Consider the following 13,202-nt stretch of genomic DNA (forward strand, 5'->3'; position numbering starts at 1 on the left):
CAGCTTGGAACCTGAGCACTGTGAATTTGCCCATTTAGACATTCCACAGGACTGTAGAGACATCTTGGCTCAGGCGAGGGCTCCTTCTACGGTAAAAACGTACAAATTGCTTTTTGTTTGATCCCGCACGTTAAGTGTCGCAGGAGAGGCCCAAGCTCGGCACCGGCATCATGAAACCTATCCTATTGCAAGGCCACGAGAGGTCTATCACCCAGATCAAATACAACCGAGAAGGCGACCTCCTCTTCACTGTTGCAAAAGATCCGATAGTGAATGTCTGGTATTCTGTGAATGGAGAGCGACTTGGCACCTACAATGGGCATACTGGAGCAGTCTGGTGTGTGGACTCTGACTGGGACACCAGGCATGTCCTCACTGGCTCCGCCGATAACTCCTGCAGACTCTTCGACTGTGAAACAGGGAAGCAGCTGGCACTGGTAAATACCAACTCTGCAGTTCGTACCTGTGGCTTCGACTTTGGGGGAAACATCATTATGTTCTCCACAGATAAGCAGATGGGGTATCAGTGCTTTATCAACTTCTTTGACCTGCGGGATCCCAGTCAAATAGAGGACAACGAACCATACATGAAGATCCCTTGCAATGACTCCAAGATCACCAGTGCTGTGTGGGGCCCTCTTGGGGAGTGTGTCATCGCTGGGCATGAGAATGGGGAACTGAACCAGTTCAGTGCTAAGTTTGGTGAGATTGTTGGCAACATTAAGGAGCACCACAAACAGATCAATGACATCCAGACCTCCCGCGACCATACCATGTTTGTTACAGCCTCCAAGGACAACACAGCAAAGCTTTTTGATGCCACTTCTTTAGAACACTTGAAGACCTTCCGCACAGAGCGTCCAGTCAATTCGGCTGCCCTGTCACCAATCTATGACCATGTGATTTTAGGTGGTGGTCAAGAAGCCATGGATGTAACCACAACTTCCACCAGGATTGGAAAGTTTGAGGCAAGATTTTTCCATTTGGTGTTTGAAGAGGAGTTTGATAGAGTCAAGGGACATTTCGGGCCAATTAACAGTGCTGAATTTCACCCGGATGGAAAGAGTTACAGCAGTGGCGGTGAAGACGGCTATGTTCGGATCCATAATTTTGACTCTCAGTACTTGGAGTTTGAGTTTGAAGCATGATGGCTCGATTTATGTATTTCTTATTCCTCTTTTCTAAACCTGACTTATCACTGCGCTATTATTACCCTATTTATCCTCCAAGGTGTGAAATGAGCATTCTCTGTAATATACTTGGGAGCAGGCGACTGCCAGTGAAGCTGTTGTTTGCACTGGAAACAAAACTGTACAGTAAACCTGATTTTCAGCTGTCCCACCAATGGAAAGAACTTTTATGAACCTAAAAATGTAATGTTTTTTCAGCTGCCTTAATTGTCTTGTGGGGCGTCAGGCAACAGTTATATCCAATGAGCATGGGAGGGAATGTGAAATTAACTAATCCTACTTAAATAAAGTAAGAATTGGTTATCTGTCAGTGACCACAGGTTGGTGTAAAGGAACGCTAAGTTGTAATCCAGATATTTGCCAACAGTTAAATTGAATTGAAAGCTGACTGGAATCATTCACAACTGATGTGTTTTTTGTTTGAACTCGACTGTGCTCACTGACTGTAGCTACCCCAAACTGACTATTGGTGTTGGAAAAGTCCACATTCTTCACCACAGTCACTGAGCGTTGATGGGAGAGTTGAAATACGTTTAACATCGGATAAATGTGGCTAAAATGAAGACCATGAATATTTGTAATTCATAAAGATCTAAAATATAAAAAAATAAAAAAAACGTACAAATTAAAGTGGAAAAGATTCTGCCACTGGTGTGCAGCTAATGGGGTTCACCCGTTTCACTCCACGCCTCAACAATTGTTACCTTTCTTCTTGCATTTAGCTAACTCCGGATTGTCTCATGCAACCTTGAGGGTTTTTCTGGCGGCAATTTCCCGTTTCCGTCAGGATGGTTCGACGTCCCTTTGTTCTTCAAGGATTATCCATCAATTCTTCAAAGGGTTATTTCGCAAATTTCCTCCTGTTAGACGCCCGCCTCCATTGTGGCATCTAAACATCGTATTGGCACAACTAATGAGGGCACCGTTTGAACCTATTCACAAGGTCGAGTTGAAGTATCTAACTTGGAAGGTGGCTCTTCTTCTGGCACTAACGTCTTCACGTCGCGTCAGTGACATTCATGCATTTACCATAAATCCACCTTTCCTACAGTTCAAACCAGATTCTGTAGTGTTGCGTACAAATCCAACTTTCTTGCCGAAGGTGCCTTCAGACTTTCATATTAACGAACCAGTGATTTTGAAAACCTTCTTTGCTAATCCTCAAACTCCTGCGGAGCAAAGATTACATTCCCTGGATGTGAAACTATGTTTAAAGTTCTACATCAACAGAACAGCTTCTTTACGAAAGACTGATCAACTCTTCATAGCTTATGGACGCTATCACAAGGGACGTCCAGTTACAAAACCAACTATTGCACGTTGGGTTTCAGCAGCCATCGTCTTCTGCCATCAAAAGGCAAACAAGCCATTGCAGTCACCAGTGAGGGCTCACTCCACTAGAGCGATGTCTTCTTCAACCGCATTATTTGCTGGAGTGCCTTTTCATCAGATCTGCAGAGCAGCTACGTGGTCAAGCAGACATACGTTTACAAGACATTACTGCTTGGCAACTTTAAACGAGTAGGATGCTGCAGTTGGGCAGGCAGTGCTTCGCAATCTTTTTAAATAAGGTGAGCCTCTTCCTTCCCTCCTCCATATTGTTTCCATGTACCGTTGAAATAATGGTTCATTTACACTTGTATAGATATTCAGTAATATCATATATATAAGGATATTGATTGGCATTACAATTGTTTAGTGCTGTTATGACTATGGAAACAATGATAATTGTTACTGCTGGCTATTCTATATTCAAGCATGTGAATCTATGAAAGACACCCCAATACTGGAGAAGAACAATTGTTACTTACCTGTAAACAGGTGGTTCTCCAGTATTGGTGTCTTTCATAGATTCACATGCGACCCTCCCTCCTCCCTTCAGAGGCTCTCTTCTCCTCATACACTCTAAAGTCACTTTGGTGCTACGAAAATCTGAGGTGAGGAGCTCCGAGGAGAAGGTTCTAGAGAGGAGCTGGCGCCTGATTGGCCGTAGTTTGGACTAACATAATGACAGAGATAGACTGCGAATGTCTTTTTTCTCTTTCCATGTATCTCTATGGAGATTTCATATAGGGACATTCTTGATGTTTATCACTTACTTATATCTCTGTTTTTATATGATAACTTATGTATATGTATATATATATATATATATATTATGACTGTATATATTGCTATATTATTTACCGTGGGACTCCCACTCCGACGACTGGGAATATTCAAGCATGTGAATCTATGAAAGACACCAATACTGGAGAACCACCTGTTTACAGGTAAGTAACAATTGTTCTTCCAACACTTTCTTATCCCTCTGCTGTGGGTAATGTTGTCCACATGTTTCTCTTTTGGGCTTCCCACAGACCTTCTAGTGGAGGTATCTTCATGGCTTTACCTATAATTCTTTAGACAGCTTGATTGCTTTATCTCATCGGTGATCTTTTTCTCAATTTAGTACACAGACCCGCATCCAAAAATGGAGTTGCTTGGGTATCTAAATCTAAGATAAGGAATCTGCGGCCACATGTCTCTGTCGGATGAATTAGTTAGTTACCATTGGTAACGCTTTATCTGGTAAAGACAGGATCCAGCCGCAGATTCCTTAATGATCCACCCATCCTCCCGGCTCTGCGAACTGTAAGTCCTGTTACCTACAAGATCCCTGTTGTGGCATTCTGATGCCCTTCTTTAGGAATTTGTAATTGTTTGACACAAAGATGTCTCTTTTTTGTTTCCATAAGCAGTTTCTGTAGTGGCTCCGCGTGTTATTGGTGCGCAACATAGTCACAGAGGAAACTGACTTCAGTGTGTCAGGTGAGGGCTTAAATGGACTCCGTCGACGCTACGGAGTCGCCTGATGCCCTCTACCGATGTGCAGAGGTACTACTCTACAAACATTTCCGGATCCAGTCTGGTGCCTGGTAATAATTGTAAGATAAGGAATCTGTGACAAGATCATGTCTCTGCCAGATAAGGCATTTCCGAAGGTAAGTAACTTATTTGTTCCATCCCTTTCCTCCCTCACAAACTGCTCCCTCCTAAGTCCTCCAGGGGGTAAGTGACCGCTCATTCCTTTGTCCTGGATGGTGGATGTCCTTGCTGGATAAAGGGCAATCAAGGTTTTGTCTCTGGAAGACGTTTGCGGGTCTTTGCTCACTTTATGTTTATGTTCCTTAGAAAGGACAGAGCCTAAGGCCTCTCCTGGATAGCCACTTTTTGAATCTGTTCATCTAGCAAGGAAAGTTTATGACATTGTCAGAGAGTCGTGTTCTTTTTTTGGTATTGAACTAAGGCGATTGGTTAGTATCCATGGACCTCTAATATCACTACTTCCATCTTCTTGTTCTCTCTGCCGACAAGTTGGGAGTTGATGCATTCCTGTACTTTGGTGACTGACTGGGGAGGTGCAGTCTTCAGCTCTGGTCCACGAAGCTCTCCAGCAGACGATAGCTCACCTCCACGACCTGAGATTTAATGTCCAGAAGTCACACCTCATTCCCACAAGGGGGTTGGCCCCTTAATTGGGGTAGTGCCTGTCAGTAACCTTATGAAGGCCTTTCCTCTTCCTCAGAGGATTGCCAAAATTTGAGCAATGATTCAGATGTTTGACTCCAGCTCGGATCCCATTCTTGCAGGTCTTGCACATACTGGGCCTCTTGGCATACTGTTGGTGCCTTATGCCATTGGTATCTGTGAAGGCAGTGGCTGCAGTACCAAGAAAAAGTTTATACTAAGGTGTAGATCATCAACTCAGTGCACCCCAAAGTGACAGAGGCAGTCTTCTCCAGATTGGGGTTTCAATTTGTAGATCTCTTCGTTGAAGCTGTGGTCAGGAAGTGCCCTCAGTTGTGTGCCATACAGTTGCACCAGATGGTTCTCTGCGGGATGTCTTTATGTTCAGTTGGTCTACGTATCTGCTCTATGCATTCCTACTTCTGTCCAAAGTACTTCAGAAAGTGGTGGAGAATTGCTTGCAACTGATTCCGATCATACCACACGGGGTGAGGAGTATATGGTAAGGGCTAATGCGTTACTATTCACACTGCTGGCTAAATTTGACCAAAGAAATTCATAAAATGTGGCACGATTACAAGCAGACCCATATCGTTATTTGCTGTACTACCAAACGTGCGGAAACAAATCTCATTATACATGCTATTTGCATACACTGTATTCCCATTCATCAATTAAGCCCTAGTGGGCTTATTCACCTTCCTGGTTATTCGTACTGTATTCCCTTGTTCTGTGTATAGGCAATACAAGATGCCTTGCTCTTTTCCAGGGCCTGATTGTGGAATTTATTTGGACAACTTTAGCCAGCAGTGTGAATAGTAACACATTATATATGCTAAGGGTTTTTCTCAAGGGCCGTCCAGAAACGCTTTTAAACTAATCATGAGATCCATCTTGTTCATTAAGGTGAAACTTGCACAGAGCAGTGTGATATTTGCATGTGCTTCTCAATTTTAAAATAATGGGCAGCCTTTCTGCACAGGATCGTGTGAATATTAAATCAATACCATTTTTACAAGTATGTTGCTTATTTTGACTGCTTTTAAACCCGCAGACAATGTATTTTTTATATCTGTTCAATGCACTAAGCTGCTGTGTTAAAATGGCAGAATTTTTTTTCGCTGACCCGGTGGCGACAGGAGAGTTCTTTGTTATTGTTGAATGCACAATGACTCACATGGGTGAAGTATGGGAAAGTGAACATAACTTGACCCGTGAACAAGGAGCCGATTGCTCTAAAACTTGTTGGGCTGTTTGCTAGGTATCTGTGAAATAATAAACACGCTAACAACTGCATCGCTGTGGCGGCCCGACTCCTCCTTTCGCTGTACAGAGTGGGATCAGTTGAGAGAGTGGGCTACAGAGTGGGATCAGTTGAAAGAGTGGGCTGTAGGAATGAATATATATATATATATATATATATATGTGTGTGTGTGTGTGTATGTATATGTATGTTTAGGGTTGGGCATGGTTGGGTGGCAAGGGAAGGTTTAGGGTGGTATGGGTTTTTAGGTGGCAAGGGTAAGTTTAGCATTAGTATGGGTGGCAAGGGTAATGTTAGGGTTTAGGGTGGGTATGTGTATTAGCTACCTCCAGACTTGTACCACCCCTAAAGTGAGCTATACTGAGGTGGACACTGTTTCAGAAGTAGTCATCTTTGTGATGGCTTACTTAGGAATTCTGGGACGGGGTTGAGACCACTTCCCACAGTAAGTGGCCATTTAGGGGGCGTAGTGACCCCAAGGGTCAGTAGCCCATTGGTTACTACCCTACACTCCCCTATAATTCAATATTTAGGGGAGGCCCTGGCACCAAAGACGCAGATCCTGAGGACCTAAGAGAGAGGACACAAAAGAGCCGCAAAAGCAGAGAGATGAGAAGAAGCTGACCTGCTACCAACCCTGCCTGCCTGTTTGCATCCCTCGTACACAACTGCGCCAGAGTCGACTCGTCCTGCAGCTTTTGACTCCAGAACCTTTGGAGGACTGCCTGTATTTGATAAAGACTCAAGAACGCCTGTGAACAGCGGACCTGTTCCCCTGCATCCTGAGAAACTCCAAAGCAGAGACTCTGAGGCATCCGGAAACACCAAAATCCGACACCTGAAGCCACAACTGCACCCGTCGCCCTGGGCCTGAGTTGAAGTGGGCCAACGGTGTCAACAAGGTCCCCTAACCCTCCAGAGCTCGAGTCCTTTGTAGTTTCGCCCCTCGTGGACCCTCTGATGTCGCCTGACGCCTGTGCACGTAGGTCTCCTTACACCCCTACTGCTCCTGGTAGGAAAACCAGATGCCTAATCCACCTCTGCATCCATCGTCTCCGGGCTGTGGAGAAGAGGACCAAAGGTGTCCCTATGTCTCTGAGCATTGCAAGGCCCGAGCCCCCACTGTTGGTTTAGCCCGAGTGGTCTTCCAGCCAGAGCCTGCAGCCTCTTTTTGCCTTGACCAATCTCCATAGAAAGACCTATGGCTCCTGACGCTGTTTTGCACCCTGCACCTGGCCGCACCGTGCCACACGCGGTGTACTATTGAGGTTGCCTTGGACCTTGCCTACCACTTGTGAGAAAGTGGCTCTGTATATACTGTTCCCTAATAGGTACAGGGTGTACAGAGTCCACAGTCCCCCAGGGGCTGATAGAGGTCAAAGTTAGGTATGACCTTACTCTCAAAAGTGGTAGCTTGGTCGAGCAGTAAGGCAGTACCAGAGGACAGTGTAAAGCATTTATTGTACACACTCAGTCAGCAAATGGTTTCACACACTCAATAACTGAACTCTAGGCCAATGGTTTATATATATATAAAATATATGCTTGTTTTATTTTTAGAACCACAGAGGGGATAAAAATATACTTTCTCAGAATGAGAGGTTGAATATAAATACTTTTGCCTTAAGCAATGAATTTTTGTAAAAAGTCACAGTTGGTTGCAATAAACAATCCTATTTCCTAAACATAACAATGCATTGAGCTCAATGGTAAATTCAGGGTATTTGTAATAAATTACTTTTCAGATTACTTTTGGAATTCCAGGTCTGGCTCCTAGATCTAGCCTTGGGTCAGTATTCAGAATCAAGTGATGAAAGTCGACTTAATAACTGTAATGATTTTTAAATAATATTTAGCTATTTCAAAAGTTAGCACTTAGAAAATATTTCGAAGAAAACATTCAATGGATCTCTATGGCAAGAAATTCAAATTGCAGGTAGAGTACTTTATCGTTACTTTAGTAATCCAGGACTGGGTACCTAGACCCAGGACTGGGGTCCTTATCAAAAACAGGTAAGTAATTACGTTTGCAGAAATTGTACGATTTTAAAAGAATATTTCAAGTTTGCAGAAATCGACACTTAGAAGAAATTTCACAGAAAAGCAGACAATGGTTTCCTATGGAAGAAAAATGAGTTAGAGGTAAGTATAGTTGTGGACACTTTTCAGAGTCAGGGCTGGGCACCAAGATCCAGCACTGGGAGCTCACCTAGGAGCAGGTGAGTAAATTCGTTTTTGTCACTTGGCTGATTTTTGGTGAATATTTGCAGTTTTGAAAAGTTCACACTTAAAAGATTTTTCAAGAAAAAGCCAGTTAGCGGTTTAAGGGTAAGTACTCGACTGGCAGAGTTGAAATTCTGGGCATAGACTCAGGGGTCCCCCAGTGTCAGGTAGGTACAGTTGGTTCACCCTCAGCGGTTTCAGGACGGCCGGGTGCAGAGAGGGTTAGGCCCAATGTTATCCTATGAGGGGGGGGGGCCTTGGTTGGTGGCTGCTGTCTGGCAAGCCACGCGGCTGTGGGAGCTGGGCTCCTTGTCACTTACTCAGGGCAAGTGGGGAAGTAGATTAGTGTAGAGAGGGCACTGCCAGGGCCACTCGGGCGGCTGGGTGCAGGGTGCTTTTGAGCCTTCGGGCGCTCAATGAAAGTCAATGGGAAAGCTCCGGTTAGGAAAAAGGCTGCAAGCTCGGGGACGAGGATGCTTCAGGTGCCACCACCACTTCGAGAGGTAAGTTGGGTAGTTGTAGGTTAGGTGGGTACCCCAGGATTGGGCACAGGGGGCCGCAGGGCGCCGCGTGCAGGGGTGCCTTTTGGTGTCGGGAAATCTTACCCTCTGTTGATCGCGGTTGGGGGGGCACCTGGTTCTGAGGCTGCAGGCTTCTTCAGGAGTGTCGAGGGGGGTCCTTGGGTGCCGTAATCGGGGTCACAGTCGCCGTGGGGTCGTCCTCAGGGTCTTAGTTCACTCTGGCACTGGCCAGGCTTGGCTGGTGCAGAGTGTGCTGGGTTCGCGGTTCCGGGCTGCTGCCAGGGGTTAGAGATAGGTTTCTGAGTAGAGCCTCTACTCATGGGAGTCCCAGGGGCTTAGAGCCAAAAGGTAGCCAGGTCCTCCGGGGTTGGTGAGGTTGCTGGCCACGAGAGATGCCGCGCTGGTGCAGGTTCGAGAGTCGACAGGCCGGTAGGGCTGGGGCCAAAGCAGTTGGTGTCTTCTTCTCTTTTTAGCAGCTGCAGGGCAGGTCCTTGTTCTTCTTGCTCTTCTTGTAGTTTTCTATCTGGAATCTCACGAAGGAAGGTTCAGGGTGCCCCTAAATACTAGATTTAGGGGCGTTACAGGTAGGTGAAGGCCAGGGACCAATGGGTCCTTGTCCTGGGGTGGGTACACCCCCTATCCTGCCTCTCTCCTGTGGGAGGGGGGCAGTAGCCTAATCCTGATAGGGTAGGGCCCTCCATCTTCAAGATGGCGATAGCCCGGAGATGTGCTTCACCTCGCCTCCCCCACCTGAGGGGTGGGGTGGGCAGGCTGGCACATTCCCTGTCCTTGTATGGGGTTTCCGGCCAAGCTTCCCTCCAGAGTGGGGGGTTGCAGAGGCCTGGGGAATCTCCAAGAGGCGGCATGCCTTTGAAGCTTCCCTTGGCTCATCCTGGGGGAGGAGATTTATCACCTCACCCAGGACGTGCATTGTTGCAGGCCCGGGAGAGCAGGGGCTCTCCCACCCAGGGGTCCAGCAACGTGTCTGCTGTGTGGCAGCCTGGGCAGCCTCAGAGCAGACGTGGATTGTAGGTTAGCTGTAAGGGGGCATCTCTAAGATGCCCTCTGGGTTGCTTAGTACATTAAATCCCACACTGGCATCAGTGCGGGTTTAATGTGCTGAGAAGTTTGATACCAAACTTCCCAGTCTTCAGTGTTGCCATTATGGTGCTGTGGAGCTCGTGTTTGACGAGCTCTCAGCACCATGTACTCGTAAATGGCAGCACTGTACTTACAGTGCCCAGGAATGGACCTAGGTACTGTAGGGGCACAGGGCTCCTGCTCCTGTGCCCACACCATAGGAATAAGGCACCCAGCCAGAGGGGTGGCTGACATATGCCTTGGCAGTGTAGGTGATGGGCATGGCACACAGAGATGTGTGCCATGTCGACTCTTTGTTTTGTCCTGCACCCAGACACTCAGCCTGCAAAGGCAGTGTGTGTGTGTAAGGGCACAGGGTCTCTAAGGATGGCACAATGAGTGCTGCAGCCCTTAGAGGCCTTCCCTGGTCACAAGGCCCTGGGTACCTAGGGTACCATTTACTAGGGGCTGACATGTGGCCAGGGTTTGCCAATTGGGAGTTTGTATTTTAGGGAAGGAACACAGGCCCTGGGCACCTGATTGGCAGGCGCCCAGGGCACAGCAAGGAAAAGAGCATCAGCTATTAGGCAAAAAGGGGGGGGTTACTGCAACAGAAACCCACTTTCTCACATCACTCACCTTAACTCCTGAGAATGGTCCCATAAGCTACTTTACTATACATGTTTGCAGAACTTGTTCTTCCTTCCATAGGATAACATTGCAGAACTCAAAGAAGTGCACTGTCCGCTTTTTGAACTGAAAAGAATTTATATTTAAAAACGTACTTACCTGAAGTACTCTGATGCATAAACCTATGTAAAGATACTTGCTATTTTTAGAAATAGGTGTGGGTCTCCTCCTTGAGTCGTGTGTATCATTGACCATTGTGTGTATTTGCAGACTTCTATCACTCCTCTGTGTTAAGCCGAAGGCTGCTTGACCACACTACCCAACTAACAAAGCACTTTGGGATTGCATACCAAGCCCCTGACAACTCCTAAGGGAACCCTTGCATACCGTGAAAAAGAGACCGCTTCCTACCCTATATCTTCTCCCAAACAAGTCATTTGTGTACAACATGCCACTAATTGTTTGACTTGGCAGCTTTCAACGTGGTCTGTGTTTTAAGTTGTGTTAAGTGCAGTGGAAGTAATAGTCCTTTTCCCAATTAATTTGTGTTAAATTATTTCCTTTTCTTGTTTGGAACAGGAGCAATGCACATGAGTCTGATGGCGGTAAATAAACCATCTAAGGTTGAATGTGTCTCGGGGTGTTGTGCGTTTCAGGAGATTGACTAGGAGTCTCCTAAACACCAAAATTCCTTGGAAGAAATATATCTTGTAGTGTTCTAAGGCCAGCACTACCTGGCTGGAGTGTGCCAAGCATGTGATCTACATCTCCACAAGCTACACATATTAATGTGTCCCCTCTGGAGAAACACCATGTTTGTAACGTGTTGCTGTAGACACAAATGCTCTGCATACTTCTGCTGTCTAGTGTTGGGCTCAGACATTGGCAAGTTGTTTTTCTTAGACGAAAGTCTTTTAAGTTACGAGATGCACTGGGACTCCATCCTCAGTTGGCAATGCACACCGACACCAGTTTGAACAGTTTTTTCCACCTTCAGGTTCTGACTGTGTGCAGGGGATCTGAATTTTTTCACAATCTTTACACTTCTCCTTTGGACCACACAGTGAAATTCTATTCCCTTCATCAGGTAAGCCTTCGTAGTCTGCATTCTTCTCAAAAACAGCCTCCGGAGACCTACTTAACCATTGACTTCCGACTGTAGGGCTCTGAGCCCTACTTAGGGCTGCGTTCCCAAGTCTTCAACTTGCAGGTTTGTGGAACAAATGCCTTTCCATTACTGGCCCCAGTGCCATGCCAAATACTTGTAGGTCAATCAACGCGAGATGTGCAACCTCTGCCGCCCCACCCCAACCTTGATGACACTATATGCCAAAAGCATGAAGATGGATGTAATGCAGAACAATGCAAACATTCCCCAAGCGCCCCCGCCCCCCCCCCCCCCCCCCCCCCCCCCCCCCCCCCGGTCACAGATCTGGGTATAATCCATTTTTTTTTTTCCTCACCACGCCACAATAATGCATGCTAGTCCTGCCTCTCCTTCCACTTGAAAAAGACCCTCCAGTATAGAAGAGAGAGGTTTGGTTCACTAGAAGATGCAGTTGCAGGCCTCTGATGACCCATCCAACCTCTTGGAAGATGAGGCCCAGCTCAATTTCAAAGAAAGTGTGGAAGACGGGCCTGCAGGCATTCTGCTCCATCAGCCGTCACCCAGCCCAGAGGTGGTTCCTCCGACTCCGATCAGGAGAAAAAACAACATGACATCCCCATCTTTTTGCAAACTCTGGCCCTCAAAAGAAGATCTCTGCAAAAGTTATAAGTATGGTTGACATCCACACCAAGGCTATAAGAAGACTTCACGCAGAGCACTGCCGCAGAGGGGGTCGGGCATCGAGTAAACCTACCACAACAGAGCCTTCGGGCCTTCGCAGCCTGTAGGCTCCGGTCGGCATCGAATAAAGGCTTTGGAGCACACAACGCTCCTGACTCTGGGCATCGACCCTCTATAGCCGTCGAGCCCCAAATTCTTCCAGAGGCTTCGAGGATTTTCAAAGCTAAAGAAAATTGATGCTGGCACAAGGGTGAACTTTTATCCCAATGCCATTATCGACTCAGACTGGCACTGAAACCACCATTGGTACAAAGGATTCCATTGACTGCCAACTCCAATGACTCAGAGCAATCGATCGTAAAGGGACTGCGGGAGCAAAAGCTTCTGTTCATCCATACCCAGGTGGGGAAAATCTCCAAGAAGCTTCCTTTGATGACACCTTTGGAGACTTTGCCTCTGAATAGGAAACTAACTTTTTATGGACAGCTGCCTTTGAAGCCCCCTCCAACTCCTAAACCCAGGAGACACACGGACCGGGGCTCCAATACCTCTACCCTATGTTCCATTTCTCCACCTCTCACCTCCATCTCCCAGGTCACCACCTTAATTGCCTCCACACTCGGAGGGGTCCCACGATTCCTTTAATGAGGAAGGCAGGCCATACAAAGAACCATTTACCCGGTACCCATAGATGACCTGTGGGACAACTACAAAGTTGACTCCCCGAATGCTCCCCCCGGGTGTTCACTTTCCATAAAGTGAATATGCAGGTCATTCACAAGGAAGATGATTTCCTCATAGAAACACTCAAGTTGGAGACAATGTCCATTTCCTCCCAGTGTTAGAGGGCATGCTCAAATAAGCCCCTGATACCTTCAAGGAGCCCATCCAGGCCAGGATGCTTACACTACGGCTTGAAAAAAAATACTAGCCTTTTCCCAAGGGCCCGTCCTACATCAGGGGTCATGTTCCTCCAGGCTGCTTGGTCAACCATA

General features: G+C 46.6%; 1 protein-coding gene and 1 pseudogene across 2 annotated transcripts in view; both read left to right on the forward strand.

Moving 5' to 3' along the window:
• The window catches only part of VPS11 (VPS11 core subunit of CORVET and HOPS complexes), a 177,217-nt gene that overhangs the window by 132,943 nt on the left and 31,072 nt on the right, over positions 1 to 13,202 (forward strand). The gene's annotated exons all lie outside the window — the stretch shown is intronic.
• LOC146861529 (eukaryotic translation initiation factor 3 subunit I pseudogene) lies at positions 113 to 1,777 on the forward strand (annotated as a pseudogene). Its single transcript, XR_014978998.1, has one exon. The product of XR_014978998.1 is annotated as a eukaryotic translation initiation factor 3 subunit I pseudogene (transcript).

Source organism: Triturus cristatus, chromosome 3_1 (assembly GCF_964204655.1).
Source record: "Triturus cristatus chromosome 3_1, aTriCri1.1, whole genome shotgun sequence".
NCBI classification, from domain to species: Eukaryota; Metazoa; Chordata; class Amphibia; order Caudata; family Salamandridae; genus Triturus; species Triturus cristatus.